We start from the raw sequence: 21,046 nt of genomic DNA, 5'->3' as shown, positions 1-21,046 counted from the left end.
TTTGATTGAAGCCTAAAATAAGATTAACTCACCAAATGTCATTAATTCTCAGACAAAAAAAATGTGATAGCACTAAAGCTGAAAGTATAAGAAACAATTAGAAAAGCAGTAAAAAGTTAATAAGGATGTGTAATTCCAAAACTAAGCAAAATAAAACCAGAAAAGCGCACCTAGAAATACAAGGTATTAAGATGTAAAAAACAGATTTAAAAAACTCTTAAGTGTGACTCACAGTGGAATCAGGAAATAATTACGTAACTAAATGTATTAAAATTGGTGGTTTAAAGGGAAATAAACTTTAGCTTATTTTAACAAATATAGTTCCTCTACATGACATTGTATTTCCTATCTATAATGAGCATCCCAAACTTCTCTCAAGGGAGACAGCAAAGTCCAACCCTAGGTCAGTTTTTCCTTTGCAAATACCAAGCCAAGTTGAGTTCTATCTGTTCATCCTTGATCTGAAAGTTTTGATTGTCTGCCCACACAGATTTTTTAGTTTCTTGGTGAACAGTTGGTTGTTGTTTTGATAAAGGCACCCTTCACAACTTGGCAGGTGCCTAAAATATGCCAGGTGTGAAATTTGCTGTCAATGAATCACTCTAGAATTGCTCCAATTCCACAGATCCTGGTGGAATGCCCATTACCTAAATTTAAAGGACTATCAGCAGTTGCCTCTCAAGTGGCACAATTAGTAATCAAGTCAATGTTAACTGGGCAATTTTCAAAATGTCCCATTTTGCAGCCTTGCCTTCATAGTTTAATTTATTTTTTGAACTATTTCTTTGTTTACAGGCCTTGGGAAAACTAGTTTAAGTCAAAAGAACTGTTAGCATACACTGGTGATCTAGAAGTTTCTAGTAGTGTTCGAGAAAATAGAAATAACACATTTCTCCAGCAGTTGTAAGCAGCTTCTCCATATTTTGTGTGGAATTTCCTCTCTCCCCTAAGAAGTGTGGTGGATCACAGTTTCACCAGAGTGGGCTGGCACACCCACATGAAGAGTAAACTTCAGAGATTTCATCACCCACACCTCTCCATCTCAAGGACTGGCACATGGAAATGGGTTTGTGTTCAAGTACGGAAGTGGTATGTTCACTACTTTTTAATTTCTGGTGATGAGGGTGGAGGGGAATTGCCCTTTGATGTGAATGATCAGCTGTGACCGCATGAGCCAGCAAGAACTTCCCCAGAAATTTCATGAGTCTCTCTCTTCCAAGGGATTTTTTTCAAGCACATCTCATCTTTTTTTCCAAGTCTTCTTGTTTCAACTCAGGATCAGCCAAAGTTCCAGGTGTTCTCCAGACTTTCCTGGAGCATTCATTCCCAAGCCTTCAGTTCCTGCTTTCTGGAAGTTGCAGTTTTAAGTGAATTCATGGAAAAACTGCAGCTCCTTGAACACTTAAAGGTCTTAAGGCCAGTCAACCAGCAAAAGAAACAACAGTTGCCATGATGAAATTCAAGCCTTCAAATGTCAAGCTCAGTAAATCTCGAACAGTCTGAGATTTCCACAGCAGTGCTCTTCCTTACTGACAACCGCTGCCACCATTTCCTGTCAAAAATTGTAGATACTGCCAGATCAAAAAATGATGGTCTGGGTCATCCTTTGAGATGACTTTACACCCCCTCCTTTCCTTTCACCATTCTAGATCAATTCTGCCATTTTGATGGGCATTTTTAATGGCAGTGATTATCTGTTGACCAAAACCTTTCCCTTCCAACAGCTCGGAGACACTTTCATATATTACTAAGTCAAAACCCACACAACCCAAAGCTCTTGTTTCTTTCTTGGCATGTTGCAGAGTTAGCTGTAAGAGCTTTCTTATCTCAGTAGCTGAAGAGCACCAGAATCCCTCTGTGTCAGAAGTTAATGGGGCTTGTCTTTGTCAACCTTGTAGAAAGGATCCACACTACTATTTGAGCACTGCTTGTTTAGTGGGGATTTGCCTCTTGTTATTAATATATTTTATTTCTTCAGCACCATTTTTTCCAGGGTATTAGTACCCTTTAAAGTCATGACTGTGGTCAGAATATATTGAATGAACATGCTAAGACTGCTTTAAGTGTCCTCTTAAAATATTTTTTTTAAGATGTTTGTGTCCTGAATTTTTACCCATTTCTCCCATAACTGGCTGTAATTATACATTTGATTCCTGAGTTATCAATTACGTTGCTGCTTGAAAATAACCTTGGGCCTTGAAATGTTATTGCTTTCTCTGAATTTTAATTCTAGCTCATAACTTTCTTCATCTGATAATGAAGAAATTCTTTTCAGAGGCAATGGCATTGATTGTATACTGTTTTTTTAACATTTTAATCTCAAAATGTAAAATCTTTTTTGAACCATCTTCAGAATAAAATTTTGGAGAAAGAATATATGACCATATGTTTTTGGTATGAATAAGCTATTTTCTCTAGCAATGGAGGCCACAATTTCTGTGCAAACATTTTCACTTCTTAAAAAACCTTGTTAAACTAGATGTGGGTTTTTGTCCAAGTAATTTACCTGATCCTTCAGTTGAAAGGATCTTCACCCCTACAAAAAGTCTCTGTTTAAGAAGGTACCGGCAAACAATCTCAATTTTAAATTTAGCTTGAAATTTAGGGAGAAACAGCCTTGTTTGAAGACACTGTGAAAAGGCTTATTTGCCTCAGTGGCTCAGCTGTCTCTGGCCCAATCTCCCAACCTGCCTGGCCACTGCTGACAACACTGGCAAATCCTTTCCTGGGGTGTGTGCAGATGGTTCTGGAACCAGTTATGCCCTTTTGAGCCACGGTTTCAATTCAGAATCCTTTGATCAGTTCCAAGCAGCTGCTAAGGCCATTATCAGGGGAAGAAGAGTTATTCTTCATTTGGTGCAAGGTTTGATTCAGCCCCTGTACATAATCCAGATTTAATTATAGTCTATAAGCCTCACATATGCTCACAATTTAGTGGTGTCACACTAATGCACTGCCTTGCCTGGTGCTATTCATGTCTAAAGATGAGCTTTAGGTGCTGTTTTGCTGGGCAATATATAAAATGTCAGTGTAAGTGACTGTCCTTGTCTTAGAAATCTTCCTTAAATCAAAACAGAACATGTTGGAAAATAATCAACAGGAACAGCACAAGAAAATTCATATTAATAAAATTGTAATGCTGCAATGGACTCTCCCCGCTGAGTTTGTTTCCTTCTTCTCTGGGCACTTTGAGAGTTTGATTTAGAGGACAACAAGGTGATTGTGTGTATATTTACAGAGTTCTTCCTGCTCTTGAGGGCAGCGTGGGAGAAAGCATGACAACTCCTGGGAATTTTGAAGGGCAGGTCTGCGAGGGGGCAGCCAACCCTTCAGGAGTCAATCCCACCTATGAGTAACCAGCTGTGACTCATCAGAGGCTTTGGCTTCTTTTATTAAGGCTTTTCAAAGTCTCCACATCCTAAAAAACCATGTGGGCAACACACGAGTGTGATTAAGTCAGAGCAACACTCAGGCTCATGGGCTATTACAGGAAATAACAGCATTAATTCTCTTAAGTGCTTGTACACAGAAATAGTAAAGGAAGATGAACAACTTCAAGAGCTCGACAACCCCAGGTATAATGGCATTATAGCAACAACAACAAAACCCTGGTATCCCAGCACCAAACACCCTTTCTGTGTTTTCTGTGACTCTCAGAGTGCACAATGCTCCTTGCTGGCCTCACTATCCATCAACCAGATCCAAAGGCCGGCACTAAAGAAGCCACACCGACTTGAGCAGTGGCTGCATTTATTCTGTCTCCTTTCCACAAAATTGCTTTTTGGAGTCCCGGCATTAATTTTTAGTTTTGCCTGATTCCCAAAGCTTTAGGCTATCTTGTGCTGTAATTCCAGGCTTCTGTATCTTTGACATACAGAATTTGTTTGATCAGACAGTAACAACTACTCATCCCTGTACACTCACATCTCTCCTCAGAAAAATTCACCAATTCCTTCACATTTCAGCCCAGCGTTGGTTCAAAATAAATGTTCAAAATGCAAAAAGCACTCTGACAGGCACTCTGCTGTTTAGATGTGTGACACTTGCCAAAGTTTATAGCTTCGTACTATCTGCCATCCCCAGCACCCGTTCCTGGTTACAGCTCTCTCTGTTCCCTCACAAAAGATCATCTTCAGCATTTTCAGCTAATTTTGAATCACATAATAATAGAATCACAGAATGGTTTGGGTTATTCTTTTGACAAATCAATTATGATCACAGGATGTGTAAATCTCTGCTTTATTTCTGCCTAGAAATTAACAGGGGTGTTTTAGGGACCGGACTCAGTCTTCAAGACCAGGTTGGAAGGAGCTCTGAGCAGCCTGGTCTAGTGGAAAATGTCCCTGCCCATGGCAGGGGGTGGAATGAGATGAGCTTTAAGTGTCCCTTCCAACACAAGCCATTCTGTGATTCTGTGATGGGATATCATACGATTTTGGAAAACATAGGTGTTTTTAGAACTGAGGTTAAAAGATGACACGATTATATGATGTTTTTTTAAGTGTGGAGAAGTTGGAATTGAGAAGCCCAGCAGTAAATGTGTGAATATGCTGCTATCACACCAAATCTGTGGTCACAGATGCCAAGAACTTGAAACAACTCTCAGATTTGTTCTGGCATCTGGGACATCAGTATGTCTAATCAGTATTTTGATAGAAATATCTGTTTTCCTGTCATTTGTTAAAGAAGCTTCTGGAAAATGGGGAGTGCCACCATCTTACATGGTTGCAGTGCAGAAAAATTCTACAATGTCAGACCTGATGATTGAAGAAATGACATTAAAAGAATGGTTAAAGCTGTGTTCATGATACCATTAAAAGATTAAAAGATTTTGTTAAAACTGTGTTCATGATACCATTTCACTACTGAGTTAAAGTAGATTAGTACTTCTGAGACACTCTTGCCCATTTTCTCCCTGCCCTTATTATCTGAACTGCACATCTAACATGAGAACCATCTCCCTTTTTTCCTAGTGTGTTCTAGTTTTCCCTCTGTGAAGGTGGAATTCAATCCACCAGCAAAGCTGAGAAAATGTCTAAGAGCACTGAAACACCCACAACTTCAGTTCCATGCCTTCTAAACTAACACCTGAATTTCAGAACTGAGAATCTGCTGGAAAAATTTGGATCAAATTTGACTTGATTTGCTGAAAATCCTCTGGAAGCCCTGTCATATTTTTCAGAAAACGCGTGCTGTGCAGAGTAGACAGAGCCTGCAGACTCTCCTGAACCTCCTGCTTCAAGTTTTATCCCAGAAATAGCAAGATGTCCCTTATCCTTTCTCTACATTTACTTAGTCTCCAAAACAGACTTTGTTCACTTTGCTATTGGTTTCCAATAATAAGATTTGAATGGATAATGTGGGAGAAGTTCAGTATAAATTCTCAAGAGAGCTAGTTGATCATTTTGGAGTAAATTTAATTGGTGGAGAGTAGTTGCCACTGGTCTTTTCTAGCGTTTAAAGCTAATGCAACACAGACTGAAGATTCCAATAACAACTACTTCTTCCCTTCTGAGGAGTTTTGTCTACCCAAACTGACCACTAAGAACAACAGTTCAATTATTTGCCATTGAAAATGTTTATAAACTGGATTGGTTCCACAAGAGGGAATGTTTTTACGGAAGAACTTTCACTTAATTTCTGGAAGAAAGAGGTTTTATTTACAAGTGACCAGAAGAGTCAATATAAATAGGCAATATCAAAGTATTTTAAAAAAAACCCAAACATTTTCTCGTCTTAGTCTCTCAGCTGTCTTCTTCTCAGCCTTTTCCACAAAACATGAAAATCTGGATAGTTGGAATTTCAGCTTTGAAATCAGTCTCCTGCTGAAGGAAGGACACAGACTGTGTGTGAACATGAGCAGTGCAAACATCTACACCAGAGCTAATCACTCCAGGATTCCTGGCCATCTGCTGGGAATCAAGTAAGTCTCCCCAAATGAGCCTGCAAGATGAGTCAGCTCCTGATGCAGGTGTGTAAAGGAGGTCTGATGAGTCATGATTTAAAATTGTACATTTCTCTTTGAATACTTAGGAGAGCCTTGGATGTCTAGCTCACACTGGAAAGAAAAAACAAAAATAAAGGTTAGACTAAATTAATTCCATCTGGAGACTACTTTTTTTTTTTTTTTTTTTTTTTTTTTTTTTTTTATTCCCCTCATTTTTTTTAGCAGAGGTCTGTGGTACTGAGCTGCTTTTTGCCTTCAGTAACTTCCCAGTGGTCCATGTGTGATGAGAACATGTTACACAAGCTCATTGTTTCCTTACGTGTTTAAAGCACCATTCAGCCAGCCGAGACAAAAATAAAATTTGAAAAGGAAGAACAAATATAAGTTTGTAACCTAAAACCATCATAATTTAGGACATTTTTAGTAGACTATAATAATTTCTCTTATGAAAGAATCCTTTTTAATTATTTTAGTCCATTTATGTTGCTGGACAAGAAGAGGGGTCAACTGTCTCACTGCAGACATTCTAGACTTAAACAAAACCTATTTTTCCATGGTACCATCCCATGTCCCTTACAATGAAGAAGAAACACTGTAATCTGCAGATGTTCATTATGGCATTGAAAAAATAGACTTTTCTATTAATGTAATTATAGGATGATGGCACTGGGCAAATCAGGGAGATGTTTAGGATTCTCAGATCTTGAAAGCCACCAATTATGACCACAGGGATCTCTGTTAGGAAGAGTTACAAACTGGTAATTGCCTGTGAGCACAGAGGAGCCCGTGAAAGCTTTTCTGAAATGTTTGCCATGCTTTAAACTACTCTGTTACACAGCATTTACTGGAGTTTATTGCAAATTTCAGCATTGAAAAACAATTTTTCCCAGAGATGGCTTAGAGTTCGTTATGCTGAGCAATGGTGGGTTGTCAGAAATCCTAGGAACAGTCTTTTTTCCTGTTGAGGTTTTTTTGCAAGATGTAGAAGCTCTAAGCTTGTAATTTGTGTGTCTACCTGTATTGGTGAGTGAGTAATCCCAAAACTATCCCTAGCAAAGGACTCAGTTCCAGAGAGAGACTTTGAATTCAGGCTTCTTGAAGAAATGTGCAATATTCTACAGAAGACTCCTGACACTTCCACAGCAGCTGAGTTCCTGCCATTTTCAGGATGTGGCACTGCCTCCTCTAAACCCTGCTCTCTCAGATAACACTCATTTCACAAGATTTCACTGCTGCACTCTGGAGCAACCAAGCTGGAGTTCAAACAGAAGGGATCAATTGTCCATGAATGACACCACAGTGAGGGTTGGCATTGAAGAAGGGAACATAATGGGCAGGGATGATTGGAACTGACATTAAACCAATTGAATATGAGGTCCCTGAGCTAAAACCCTACCTTGGAAGTGTAAATTGCTCTGAGGGCTGACAAAGCAGCTCTGATCTTGCAGCTCAGAGCAGGGTAAGCACAGCTTTGGACAGCTGCTGCCATCTCAAGTCAGATACACCCCTGGCTTCTGTCAAGGCCCTGATTGTCTCAGTGTGAGATATCCTTCAGCTCTGAAAACTAAGCATTTGATTGGAAAATTGGCACAGGCAGTGCTGAGATCACAGAGCTGTGCTCTCTCTGAGCACATCCTTGCTCTCAGTGTCCTCTCACTCCCTAAATGGACCAATGTGACACCTGCTGCCATTGCATTGCTTATTCTATTTACAATGTTGATCCTTTCTTTTCTCTGTGTATCATCTTTCTGTAGAAATCACCTCTTTGCATTAAGGATTGTGCCTCCCACAGCATAACTTTAAATCTATTTAGTCCTTAGTATCATACTGAACAGGATCGGTAGAGCTCTGACCCTCAGGAAATCCATAACCCACTCCCTGATGAGATGGTTTCCTCCCTATGCTTGTGGAAGGAACCCTGAAGCTACAGGGGGAAAAAAAGAATTCATCAATCTTATTCACTGTAGGGAAAGACTAATTTTTATTCAGGACGTCTGTATATTATATTTGGAATGCATCAAGAAATTAAGACTCAGGCTAGGGAGGCCCTGGCACAGGTTATCCAGAGAAGCTGTGGCTGCCCCTGGATCTCTGGAAGTGTTCAAGGCCAGGCTGGATGGAGCTTGGAACAACCTGGGACAGTGGAAGTTGTCCCTGGCCATGGCAAGGGAGTGGAACTGGATGCTCTTTAAGGTCCCTTCCAATTCAACCCATTCTGTGCAGGATTTTGATCAGTAGTTCCCAAATACGTCACTTCGAGGTGATTCAACCCACACTGGCCTTCTGTGTGCAGCACAGGTGTTAATAAAGGCTGGAATGTCAACTCTGTCCATGAAAGCCAGGAGGGACAGGACAGCATCAGCTCAGTCAGCATCCACCTACCTTTAAAAACCCCATATGGGTTCCCTGGCAGGGAAGTTACAATGGAGGAAGGACCCAAAGTGCTCCTGTTTGCACCCAAGGAGCAGCTGTTCCCACTCCAATATCCCTCAGAAGTGAGAGGCTCAGCTGACAGAGCAGTTGCTTCACTAATTCAGGAACAACTGAAATAAAGAAGCCTTTATTCTTTTCTGCAGTTCACAAGGCAAATTGGCGTGCAAATTACTCCTCCTCCACTTGCTCGTTAGTAGAAGTTGTGAAAACCTTCACAGTTTAATTAGCAGTGCTCCTGAGTGCCTGGAAAAGAGACACCCAAACCCAAAAGGAAATATTTATCTCCCTGAGCTGTGCTTTGAGGTGCAAATGAGAAGAAAAACCATGTTTGACATTTTGAACAATTGAAGTACCACCAGCTCCAGGCATGATAATATTCCATACCTCAAAGAGGTATTTTCGTAAGTACTTATGGCTTGATATTACTTGGGTGAGATAAAATCCATTAAATATTTCATTTTGGTACTTCAGGCTGTGCTTTCTCTTCAGCCAAAAAAAAAAAAAAAAAAAAAAGAAAGAAAAAAAAGACCAACTGTCTAGAGTGATAGCTAAAAGACTTTATCATCTTTCAGTGGTTGTAGTATGAGTATTAAAATCATCACCCTGTGCAAGACTGAGAACTGCTGAAAAGCAGGACACTTATGAAATTAGTGGGCAGCATACTCTGAGCTCCAAAATGGATTTACCTGTTAATGCTTAGAATAATGAATAAATAAAACTGGAGGAAAGCTTGACATTGCATCTGAAAACAGCAGGGCAAGGACTAAAGATGTTGCTCCTCGAGTAAGGAATATTCTAAATATTTGAAGTGAAATGAAATTCCTCTTATTTTTCTCAAAGTGTTTGAGACTACATAAAGATAATTTTGCAGTTTCTCGATTACTTAAGGTATGAAGAAATAATGATACAGAGAGAGGTTTTGTAATTTGCCAGCTTAGAGAGCTACAGCTGCCATCTGCAGGGAATCAATAAGTTTTATTGAACCAATGAATAGAAGTATTTGGTGTTTTATCACGTGGTCTGCGACTAGAAATATTTTACATTTCTCATGTTTTACAAAAGGAGTCTTGGTGTCTCACAACTGTTCTCCCTTTTTCCAAGCATCAGGCTCACTAAATACATTATAAAAAAAAAAAAAGTATTTTTCTTGAAGTCCCTCTTTTACTGATTTTAACTGAGATAGACTCTGATCCATCTCAGAAACAGAAAATTTCTTCACCTTGATTTCAAAGGGATTTTCATCAAGGCTTCTGAATTGTTTTAACAGTAATTTCCCTGGCAAAATGTTATCAAAAAGATATTGAGTTTTCATTTTTTTCCCCCCACACACTGGCCTACTTGCAAATCAAATTCCTTTAACCTTGTTCCTCCTAGATCTCTTTTTTGTTAGCCATATCCAGTTTTTACAGATCAAGTTCATGGAAAATATAATGAAAAAGCATTATTGATAATGAATTTCAAACTGTACTTAGTTTAGGATTTAACAGATTTCCTTTAATTATTGCTTATTAGGGTTATCACAAAAATATACATATGCATACATATATGTATGTGTGATGATCTTTTTTCTTTAGAAAAACAGCTTTTCTCATCAATAAGCAATAATCCTACCAAATTCTGATTGTGTACCATGGGACACTTTTGATTTTTTGTAATTTTTTTTCTTGGAGTCTGACTTATATTTGCAGTAACAGCTGACTATAGCACTTCTTTGTTTCACATGCTCTAGACTTGGATTTCCATGTTTTTTAAGGCCAAAAAATGAACCTGCAGAAACCAATCAGATGCCAAAAGGCCTGAAGCTGGACAATGGCAAAACAACTCAAACTGACATTTTCTCTCCTGCTGAAATGATCACTGGAAGACAATGGACTGAAACCAGGAGATTTTCACTCTAAATCTGTTTCTGCCAAGTACTTGTTTGAAGGCTGTATAAATCTCCTTCAGCACTGAAAACCTTAACCAGAAACCTAATTTGAGGTCACTTTGATGGGAGATTTTGAAATTAATACCCCTTTCTTGAATAAAAATCTTTGGATGAAAGTAACTAATTATGATAATTAGTTACAATTATCTGATAATAATATAATGATATAGTTAACTGATAAATAATAATTAGAAAAGACTTAAATATACGAAACAAGTGATGCACAGCTCAGTTTCTCACCGTCCACTGACTGATGCCCCGACGTCCAGAGCAGCGTCTCTGCTTTGTTCTTTGAGGTGAATATCACCCTTTCTTGCCCCCTCATCACTTCTTAGACATGAAACCTGCACTTAGGATCTTCATAGGGCTCAATGACTCAATTTAGTTTTTGGTCCTGGTGCACTAGAAAAAACACACCTGGGATTGCATGGGATCCTCTTGGGTGCAGAATTTGGTCCTTCTTCATCATCAAGTTGCAGCTGGTTGGAAGTGAGGACTTTCAAACCAGGGCTGAAGAACAGAACTGCAGGTGCTTGGAAAAGTGTCTGCCTCACAAAGTGCACTTGTCACCACAAAATGACACTGAGTTGTAATATGTAGATGAGGAATCCTGATGGAATTGCTGCCTTTGATCACATTATCCCCAGCACAGACTGAAAATCAAGCTACAAGTCCTCCTGTACCATTAGCCAAGCTGTGTTCTGCTCTCTTAGAGACTTCAATGGGTGAAGGAATTAAGCTATCACCTGGGGTGTCCAAACATTTGGAGATCTCAAGAACAACAAAGCATTTAAAGCGTGTTACATTCTGTACTTCAGATCTTCAGAACAACACAATTATAGCTAATGCTGTGCCCTGCAATCTGTCAAGCCAAAGCCTTTCGTTCTGACGTATTGTTTGCACATTGTAATTTATTTTAGTGCTCTGTAGAGGTAAGAAATGAGGGAAGAAATCTAAAATATTCCTGCTGTCCTTCTCCTCCTCCTCTGAGAAACTCAGAGTAACTTGTCAAAAAGTGAAGGCTGGGAGGTTTTCTTAATTTAAATAAGTCGGTTTTCAAATGTTCCTAATTAGGGGATGTGCCTATTTTGTCAGCTGTGGCTGGTGCAGCCTGGATAACAGTGGGCAGTTTTGACACGATCTGTACAGTTTTTGCTATAATTAGACAGATGTGCAGAACATCCTTCAGAGTAGAAAATGACTAGTAAAATGCAGAATTCGCTGGCAGATCCTGGAGATCTTGCGCTGTCATCTGCAGACATCTCTTCTGTCCCTCAGGTAAGCTCACAGCTAAGTCTACAAGAGCAACACACCCCAAAAGTGACACATCCCTTCATGAGAGGAGAGACCATGGGCAATTCCACAGCCTTTGGTGGGTATGGAAAGTCTCAGAGCAAAAGAGAGACCTGGAGCTCCTGGAGCACGGCCAGTGGAGTCTGCAAAGGTGATGAAGGGACTGAAGCATCTCCGTGCCCAGGAAAGGCTGGGGGAGCTGGGGCTGCTCAGCCTCGAGAGGAGCCCCAGCTGAGAGGGGCTCTCAGCCCTGAGTGTCCCTGCGTGTCCCTGGGTGTCCCTGGGTGTCCCTGGGTGTCCCTGTGTGCATGGAGGGTCAGAGCAGGGCTCAGGCTCTGCTCCGCTGTGGAAACCCTTGAACCACACATGGAAACCTCCAGGGCTTTGCCCTGGAAGAACCTACCATAGAGTTTCCCCGCCTAGGCTGAAAGTGGTGCTCTGCAACACTATGTATGTGACCTACCTCAGTTTTGCTTTCCCCATTGGTCTGTGGGCTTTGCCCACCTCTGTTGTTCACATACGTCCCTAATTCTCATGGTTTCTCCCTTCTCTGTTTCCCCATTGGCTGTGGTATCCCTGGTGGCCTGCCCCATGTCCCCTGTAGGTCATTGCCCTTTGCCCTGCCCTCTGTACCACCCCTGTGCCCCCAGACCATTGGTTCCTGATCCCATACTTAACCCTGTGCACACTTTTGATCCTGCTCTTTTGTCCCTAATCCCTTTGGCATGGTAATAAACCCTCACTGGAATTCTTCCTACAGGAGGCCCTTCCTGTCTCTCCTTCGCCGAGCTGTCCGTGGGGTGTGTGTGTGCACGGACTGGAAATGGCTGTTCCTGTGGCCTACTCCGAGTGGCTTCTGAAGGAGACGCTTCGAGAACATAGAGGCATTTCACCACCCTGCCTCACTGCTACACTCCGGGGCCCAGCAATGGCACCAGAGCCACGGGCAGGGACTGAGCCCAGGGAGTTCCACCTGAACATGGGGAAGAACTTCACTGTGCAGTGACCAAGCACTGAACAGACTGTCCAGAGAGGCTGTGGAGTCTCCTCCCTGGGGATATTCCAGAGCGGCCTGGACACAATCCTGTGCCCTGTGCTCTGGGATGGCCCAGCCTGAGCAGGGAGGTGGCACCAGGTGACCCCACTGTGGGCCCTTCCAGCCTCACCCATCTAGGATTCTGTGAGATTTAGGCAGAGTCATGGATCAACTTGGACAAGATCTCGTTTCCCATTTGGGATTGACACCAAGTGGGATTGGGGATTAACTGGAATTTATGATATCTTGAACAGATTTGAAGGCTTGCAGCAAACCTATCATTTTAATTGCTCTGGTATTGAATTCATGGCAGCAGCCTGGAATTCCTGTGTGTGGTAGCAAAGACGTGCATGTTCTCTCTGATAGCTGGGCCAGGAGCTATTACCTAACTATCCACTAGGAAAATCATCAGTAGAAAAGAAAATTTCCCATCAGCAGCTTCACAAGTTTATAAAAAAACACAAGTTTATAAAAAAAAAAATTAGCTCTTGAGTTTATCTTCCACTTTGCATTAACTCTTATTAGATCTCCATCTTAGAATAAGAACATCACATTCTGCAGCACTCACCAGTTGCCTTAATTGTCTTTTCACTCAGGGAAGCTTTGGGATGAGCATAAGGGCACATGGCAGCTGTGGAAATCTGCTCATTAAGTGGGAGAGAGCAGAAACAAACAAAGCTCCCCTTTGGCATTTTGTGTTTGGGATCACTCACGCTGTTTCCATCTTCACTGGAGTGTATCTTGCTGAAAGGTTTTGCTCAAGACCATGAAGACACAAGACTAAAGTCATACTGATTGTGCACACAAGTAACTTAGAAATCTACCCTCATCTGTTCCATATGCTTCTTGCAAATGTGATTTATGTTCATTTTTTTTCTTGAGAGTAAAGATTTTCACTATTATGCAAAGATCTGTTCTTGTCTTTTATAGTCTGTGCAGCCTTTTCTGCATGAGTTCCTCACATGGTTAGAAAATCCACAATTTACAACTTGTAAAATAAACTGAGATACAAAATATGGTTTAAGAAAATGAGTGAACCAGAGTATAAAACTGCCACAGGCTACACTCCTACTCCAAAAGTAAGACTAAGTTTAAAAACAAGTCTAGGATCATTTTAACTTGCTCTAGCTGCTGCTAAGTCAGCACTACTGTGTGTAGTCAGAGGTCTCCTTAGCACGGCACAGCATACATTTGGTATTATCACATCATTAATTCTGTTTCCTATGTAAAATACTGCCCTTAGGAAGGGGCATTTGAAGCAGGCTGCAGGGTCAATACATTGCTTGAAAACTCAAGGAATTTTTCCAGTACACAAACCTGAACCATCAAAAAGTGACTGTATTTCCTACTTTTCATGTGTTGTGGATTGCATCCAGGTTGAAAAGGCTTGTTGTTGGTCTGAAAGCTTCCTTTTCCTAAATTCAGTTTTCTGAGCAGAAGTGTGAAACATTAATACGTTCATTGCAATAATGCTGGGTATGGATTGGAAGGAAGAAAATGAGGTGTTAGTGATGGCAAATCCAAAGGCTCTGAGGCACAGGTCTGAGTGTGACTGTGTAGGCAACACTGGTTCTCTTGAAGTCTGTCCAGAAATTTTAAAATAAATACGCTTTACATACCTACTCACAAATCTGTGAGACTTTGAGATTGCTACTGGAGTCAGAGAGGAATTTAACTCAAAAATTAATAAAGAGGACTTTAAAAACTACTGGTCAATCCACTTACACTAGATTACTTTTGTACAAGCCCTGTTTTATTCCTTATCTACTGTCTCTGTTTTATTACTTATCCAATTTTCCAGGGGTTTAACTTCAGGCCTGCTCTTAGACTTCACCTGACTCTGCAACTTCACCTTAACTGCAACTCTGTGTGCTGGAAAACAACTGCTGGAACAGGAGGTCACATACATCATCCACACGTTGCCTTTAAAAGCTTTCTTTGACTCCTTCTGTTCACATTTGAGGGAAAATCAGAGAAAATCAGGCCAACTAGAAGGTTAGTGTGAATTAAGGACATTCCTATTACTTTCTTGAGTTGTACTTGTCAATTTAAAGGCAGTTAAGACCTGAATATCTTCATTCATGCTCTGCTTTCAGTACTTTGTTCTGTTTTCTCCCAATGCCCAGGCTTTTCTTCTTCATCCAGCTGCCCTCACCTTTAACTACCTGAATGCTCTGCAGGGAGCCATGAAATTCATTGCAGAGTGATAAGTCACTCTGGGAAACCAACAAGGAAAATGATCTGGCTTTCACCTTCCAGGTCCAAAATTAGATGTATAAATTTGGAAGCTGATCTCCTTTTATTTTTTTGTTTGTTTATTTTTATTCCTACTGAAAACCCCTCTGGCAGGTAATTTATTTGGCCCTTCTAAGAGCAAAGTCTCTGGAGATGCCTGACTTCCTCCAGCAATTTTACAAGGAAGACTAACGTAAATAAATTCAAGGACCTCTCAGCTCAGTCCATAAATCTAGGCTGCAGTTGGACTCTTACTCCTTTTGTAAAAGACTTCTTCCATAAAGAAAATCTGTCTTGACAAAATGATGTAACATTGGAGCAAATAACAAAAAAAGGACATTCCAACATTCATTTAATTCCACTTTGTCAAGCCAAAGTAAGTTTGTGCTTCATCGAAAGTCTTTCAAATTGCTTTTATTAAAGTTGCTTTTATTCCAACTAACTTCATGGCTTTATGGCCATGAATATTCCAATTCCAATGGTTCACTTGTCATCATCTGGGCCACAGCATGTCCTTGTGCCCATGTCCTTCACCCCATTGCTGTGGGAAGAACAAGTTGGCTAAAACTGCCCTCAGACTCTGGAATCACGAAATCTCAGGTTGTGTGAGCATGCTGCAGGAATCGCTGTGCTGTCCAGGGGCAAGGCATGATGATGCTGTTTACACTGATTAATTATGCAGTGTGACTGAAGTCAATCAATACCACTCCCTGTGATTTATGCTCATTCAGACACTCTGACTCATGGCAGGGTCAGCAGTCTGACACTTTTCCACTGTGGAGAAATGCTGCTAATTTGGGATCTTTTCGTTGTGAAGATCCCCTGTTTTTGGAAAGGACACTTATACTAATCTCTTTTTTTTTTTTTTTCCCATCACAGATTTTACAGAGATTACAAAACCAGGTTCAGAAATCATTTGCCTTCTATAATCTAATAAATAGATAAATCAATAAACACTTTTATCTTCAGGTAAAAGTTTAATGAGGGAAGAAATAACAAGCAGGCTGAGAAGTGGGCAGCTGGAGAAGAGCCGATGAAGTTGTAGCTGATGATGTTTCCTTCCTTAAGTGAGTGCAAAGAACACACGTACAAAAGAGAGGCTAATTAGTCTCTCTTCAGTTGGAAAAATAACAGTGGAAAATCAAGCATAACTACACAGTAGCAAGCAGTGCTGTTGCCATTCTGGGATCTTTTTTCTCTATTTCAGACTGAGGAGTCTTGTGGAGCCAAGGAACCCCTCCTGAAATCAAGTCCAGAGGAGCCACGCCAGGATCACCAAAACAGCACTCAGTATTCAGCAAGTTATGTGCAAAGATGGCAAATTTCAGACCTCTAGAGCTGTGAAGGTTAAATAGGGAGATCATACACTGTGCTTTAAGAGGTGGAAACTCTTCATAAAAACCTGCGTTGACCAGAACTCTTCCTTTCCTCCTCCAGTCACTTCCAGACAAACTCCCTTCAGTTTCAAGGCTTAATTTGGTGCCTTTTCAGTGGTCTCAGAGAACAGAGCTGAGCTTGGTCTCATGAGGACACATTATTCGGCAGGAAATTTTCTTTCTTCTTGTGGCTTTCTGGGATTATCAGTCCATAGCAATCATAAGTGATTTTTCCTCAGATGGATGTCTGGCTTAGGAAGGTCTCTGGTGAGCCACTAATTAGATAGAACCGTTTCTGAAAGGAAGTCAGCATTAAGAGGTTGTGCTCTGTGGTGCTATTTAGGCGTCTACAGGGAAAACAACACATTCAGAAGCTCTTATCTTGGAGAAAATTACTTTTTTAAGAGACAGAGTAGTTCCTAAAAAAACATGCCCAATGAGGAAAGCCTGAAAGGACTGAAGCATTTTATCCCAAGCAAGAGAATATTGAAATACAAAGTCTGTAGTAGTCAGATACAGAAGAAAGTGTGTATCCAAGGGGGAGAGAGGAGAATGGGGAGATGTTTGGAGTCTGAGATTAAAAGATGGGAAGAGGAAGGCTGGAAAAGGTCAGGAAGAAGCTTTGCAATTTTCCCAGGATTCTGTCCTACCACAGAGATTGTCTGCATGAATGAGGTAGATCGAGCTCAAAGCAGAAATATTTCTTCTTATTTTTTTTTCTCTTTTAAAGGAAGAAATAAAAATAATAGCTCCATTCTGTCCATTGAACATATTTCCCATCGTCCTAGGTACAGACACAGTTCAGGGAAGGGCACTGGAGTCCTCCCCTGAGTGCATCAATAATGTGTCTATCAGTGAGAGGTGTCTCTGAGTAGCTTTGGGAACTTTAATGCACTGCTGACCTTTCAGCAAGCACAGGTTTTCCTTTAATGTGGTGTTAGTGTGGCCTCCTCTCTGATCTTCCCTCTGAAACTTCCAGGAAAACTCCCAGAGCACCCAGAAGCTCAGACAGATGTGTCCTGGCTGCACATCTGCCCACCCATAAGCCCAAAGGCTCTGTGACCTTCAGCTCTCACAGTGCTGCAGCAATCACAGGTCAAAGAGAAGAGTCAGAGCTGTGAAGCTGCCCCGTTTCCTCACATGACAATGCAGCTTTCAGGAATGGCTGAACATTGCACTGCAGGCTCTACGTCTCTGTAGATCACAGCAGCAAACTCTGAACCCCTAGCTGTAGCTGGGGCGGATTGCAAAAGGTGTCTCTGGTCAAGGGCAATGACTTGGGGACACAGAGCTGGTGTCCCCATGGCTGTGAGTGGGGTTCTTCTTTTAGTTGCAGCAGGTCCAAAGAAGTGCCACAGATATTATTAGAGGGATGAAACATGTGTCCTATTAGAAAAGACTGGAAGACCTGGGTGTGTTCACCTGGAGAAAAGAAGGCTCCAGGAACACCTTAGAGCTCCTGCCAGTGCCTGAAGAGGCTCCAGGAGAGCTGGCAAGGGACTTTGTACAAGGGTTGGAGGGTCAGGACAAAGAGGAATGGCTTTGCACTGGAAAGGAGTACATTTGGAATGGATATTAGGAAGGAATTGTTCCCTGTGAGGGTGGGGAGACCCTGGCACAGGTTTCCCAGAGAAGACGTGGCTGCCTCTGTATCCCTGGAAGTGTCCAAGGCCAGGTTGGACAGGGCTTGGAGCAACCTGGGCTAGTTGAAAATGTCCCTGGCCATGGCAGGAGGTGGAACAAGATGATCTTTAAGGTTCCTACCAACCCATCCAATTCTGTGGTTTTATGATTCTAAAACAGTGCAGACTTTCATGGCAGTGTGCCTAAATTGGGAGCAGAAGGCAGAGCTTCCAGTCTATCCATAACTTTTGCTTTTAATAATTGGGATAGGATAAAGCCTAGGAATCCTTTAAGGTCTCCAGGGAATTTTCCTGGAAGTAATGAAGTCCCTGCTCTGTGGCTGGTTCACTTTGATCTGTTGTCCAGTGTCCTTCCTTCCATCCTCACCCATCTTTGAAACCCTGACACCACTGTAAGATGCCATTTTGTTATTATTTCCTCCAGTGCTGAAAAGTGACTTTTACCCTCACTAGGAAAAGGTTTCTTTTCTTCAGGGACACCTTTCCTCAGTGTCAAGTCTTGCCAGTTGAACTGGTTTTGGAAGAGGAAGGTTCCTGTTTCTGTGAATTCAATCCAGCATGCTGGATTTGGAGATTAAGCACTGTAAATACCCAGTTTCCAGGCCTAAAGTCCAAGTTCAAATTCCTTCAAACATAAAGTTCCTGAAATACAAATAGGAAAAAAGGCCAAAATCCAAAAAGGAATCTTATGTTTGTCTGAAAACATGTTCCTTTGAAACTAGGAGGTTTCAAGTTTGACATTCCGGAATCAACAAATTTGAGTTGTTTTCACATATATTTTTTAAAATCTGAAAATGCATCAGATTTCTTCTGGCCCACAAGGACGATTCTTACTGACCAATGCCAAGCTCTGTGCTGAGTGGGAAGTATTTTTGTCAGGGATATTGCAGACGTGTCCCAGCTGATATGAGACTTTGTATATCTGTTGGATTAACTTGATCTGCTCCAAGGGGTGGCACTCTGGAAATCCATGTTCCAGGACTGCCAAGTTAAGGAGATCTTTCAAGTGCAGAAAACATCCATGTGCTCCTCATTTACTCCAGGTGGGGTCATCATCAATGCCTCCCTTGGGTAACACAATTGATAAAATGCAAAGCTGAAGGGGGTTGGAATATTTTTATTATTACTTCTTGAAGGCAAAGCTAAAAGGAGATAGAACTGATGAAATTTATATGCTGTTTGCTGCAGAGGAGAAAGGGAAAATAAGTGGATTTGCATGCTTTGACCTTGGCTAGAAGGGGTTTGGATATTTTAAGACAGCAAAGTTCAAAAAGTTCCTGTGAGCTGTGCCCATGAAGACAACCCCTCCTCCAGGAACCTCTTCCTGTCCTCCAGGACACCAGTGGATTAAAAGGAATATTTTGTGATAGAAGATTAATTCTTACTGTTTATTTTCTTTAGTCTTTTTATGAACTTCTAAAAAATTGTATTTTATCTCTTCTCCACATGAGAGCTCTGGACACTTGGAAGGTATTGGAGACTGGAGATAATCATAATAAACTAGCTTTGACCTTGGATCAAAAACTTGCCAAGGTGACAGAGAAGCACATCAATCAATTACAACTCATACACAAGATGCAAAGGGTAAAGTTGGTTAATATTGTAAGAATCCAGGACCAAAGAAGCTTACCAGTAATCACAGCCAGATCCACAGCTCTGTGTCAGCTGCGCTGTTCAGTACACTTTGATTTTTTAAAAAAACAACTAAAGGTGTGCAAACTCAGAATCACTGAAAACTCCTCCTGCAGGTATCCTGAATTTTCAGGCATCCAAGGACACTTGAGAAGCCTCCACCTGTAGGAATCAAAGCAAGGCACCAGGGATGAGAGGGAATTTGGGGCAAGGTAAGGTCCTGCTTTGTCAGAAGAATATTTCTGGGGTGTTTTTTGAGAGCTATTAATTTCTTTAGAGCAATTGTCATTGCCATTTGGCAGAGCAGCACCCCACTCAGCACCTGTAGGAGGAGAAAGAATAAAATATGTGGGATCTTTGTTTCTCATAGAGAGAGAACAAAGCGCAGAGACAGACAAGTTGGTGCCATCACTGTGGTGACAATGACAAAACAATGTCTTTTTCTGAGCTGATTTTACAAGATAATGTAAAGCTTTCAAAACAAAGCACTATAAGTGCTCCTGAAATACAAATAGAAGTGGTTTTCAACCTCTCCAGCCCTGCAAATTAATTCTTGCTATTTAAAATATGGCTGTGCTTAATGTTGCATATTTTCAGATCATGAGTTATGATTTGCTTTAAGTGGCTGCTGCATTTGCTCCCCTTTTGCTCCACAGAAGACAATTTTGGAATTCATTAACTTTTCATTCAGGGTCTGATAGGAACATTTGTACAGCATTCCAAAGGGTGCTTGGTTAGCTCTGAAGAGACCTAACCCAGGCCCTGAAGGGGTCTGTTTTTAATGGGATTTTAGAGGTGACATTAACAACAGGCTTGGAGCAATGAAGCACAGACATGACGAGGTGCTGCGATAAAATGTGCTTTCTTCAGGTTTCATTAATGTGTTTTGGCTCCACGGGTCCCTCCACAGCAGAAACTCTTCCCAACACACTCCTCTGCCTGAAGGAAAACTGTGACAGTGAGAAAAACCATCCTGCCCCACAGCATTTGGGGAAATTCGGACAACCATTTCTGACCCTTGGGCTGTGCATTTCTGTCACACTCTGCTTTCTGCTATGCTGCCACTACAAAGAGCCACTCACCAGCACCTCAGGAGATTTGGGATTCTTCTCAAAGGGCACTTGGCACAAGGCTGGTCTTGAAGGCCAGGTGTGCCCAAATTCCTACTGAATTACTGCTGGATTTGGGGTGGGAAGGAAGCCTGGAGCTCTCTAATCCAGCCTGCTCAAAGAAGGAAGAACTTGAAATTTGCATGCTTGGTAGCTCATGGCCAGAACCAGTTAAATTTTGAGCATCTTCAAGGTTCTCCCAGTATGGGTTGTAGTGTTCGGTCACTGCCATGGTGATGTCAAAACCCCCTCGTGCAACATTTACTCAGAATTTCAGTCCTCTGAATAGGAAATGGGACTTGCTTGGGCATTTTCCTTCATTTTGAGCAGCCTGTAGAAACATCAAACAGTCTGCACAGCAGAGAAAACATCAACCACTTTTATTATTAAGGCTCTTCTGAAAATAATAAATAAA

General features: G+C 41.3%; 1 long non-coding RNA gene across 2 annotated transcripts; it reads left to right on the top strand.

Moving 5' to 3' along the window:
* The first annotated feature begins 8,545 nt into the window (after window positions 1-8,545).
* On the top strand, window positions 8,546-14,007 carry LOC136290532 (uncharacterized). Of its 2 annotated transcripts, none has more exons than XR_010721182.1 (3): window positions 8,546-8,773; window positions 10,110-11,751; window positions 12,361-14,007. It is a non-coding gene; the product is annotated as an uncharacterized lncRNA (long non-coding RNA). The 2 variants fall into 2 exon arrangements; XR_010721183.1 differs by having other exon boundaries at window positions 8,546-8,781.
* The last annotated feature ends 7,039 nt before the right edge of the window (window positions 14,008-21,046 follow it).

This window comes from Chamaea fasciata, unplaced genomic scaffold, assembly GCF_029207755.1.
Source record: "Chamaea fasciata isolate MVZ Bird 193981 ecotype frontalis unplaced genomic scaffold, bChaFas1.0.hap1 SCAF_6, whole genome shotgun sequence".
Lineage (NCBI taxonomy): Eukaryota > Metazoa > Chordata > Aves > Passeriformes > Sylviidae > Chamaea > Chamaea fasciata.
This window is presented reverse-complemented; position numbering and strand designations above follow the sequence as displayed.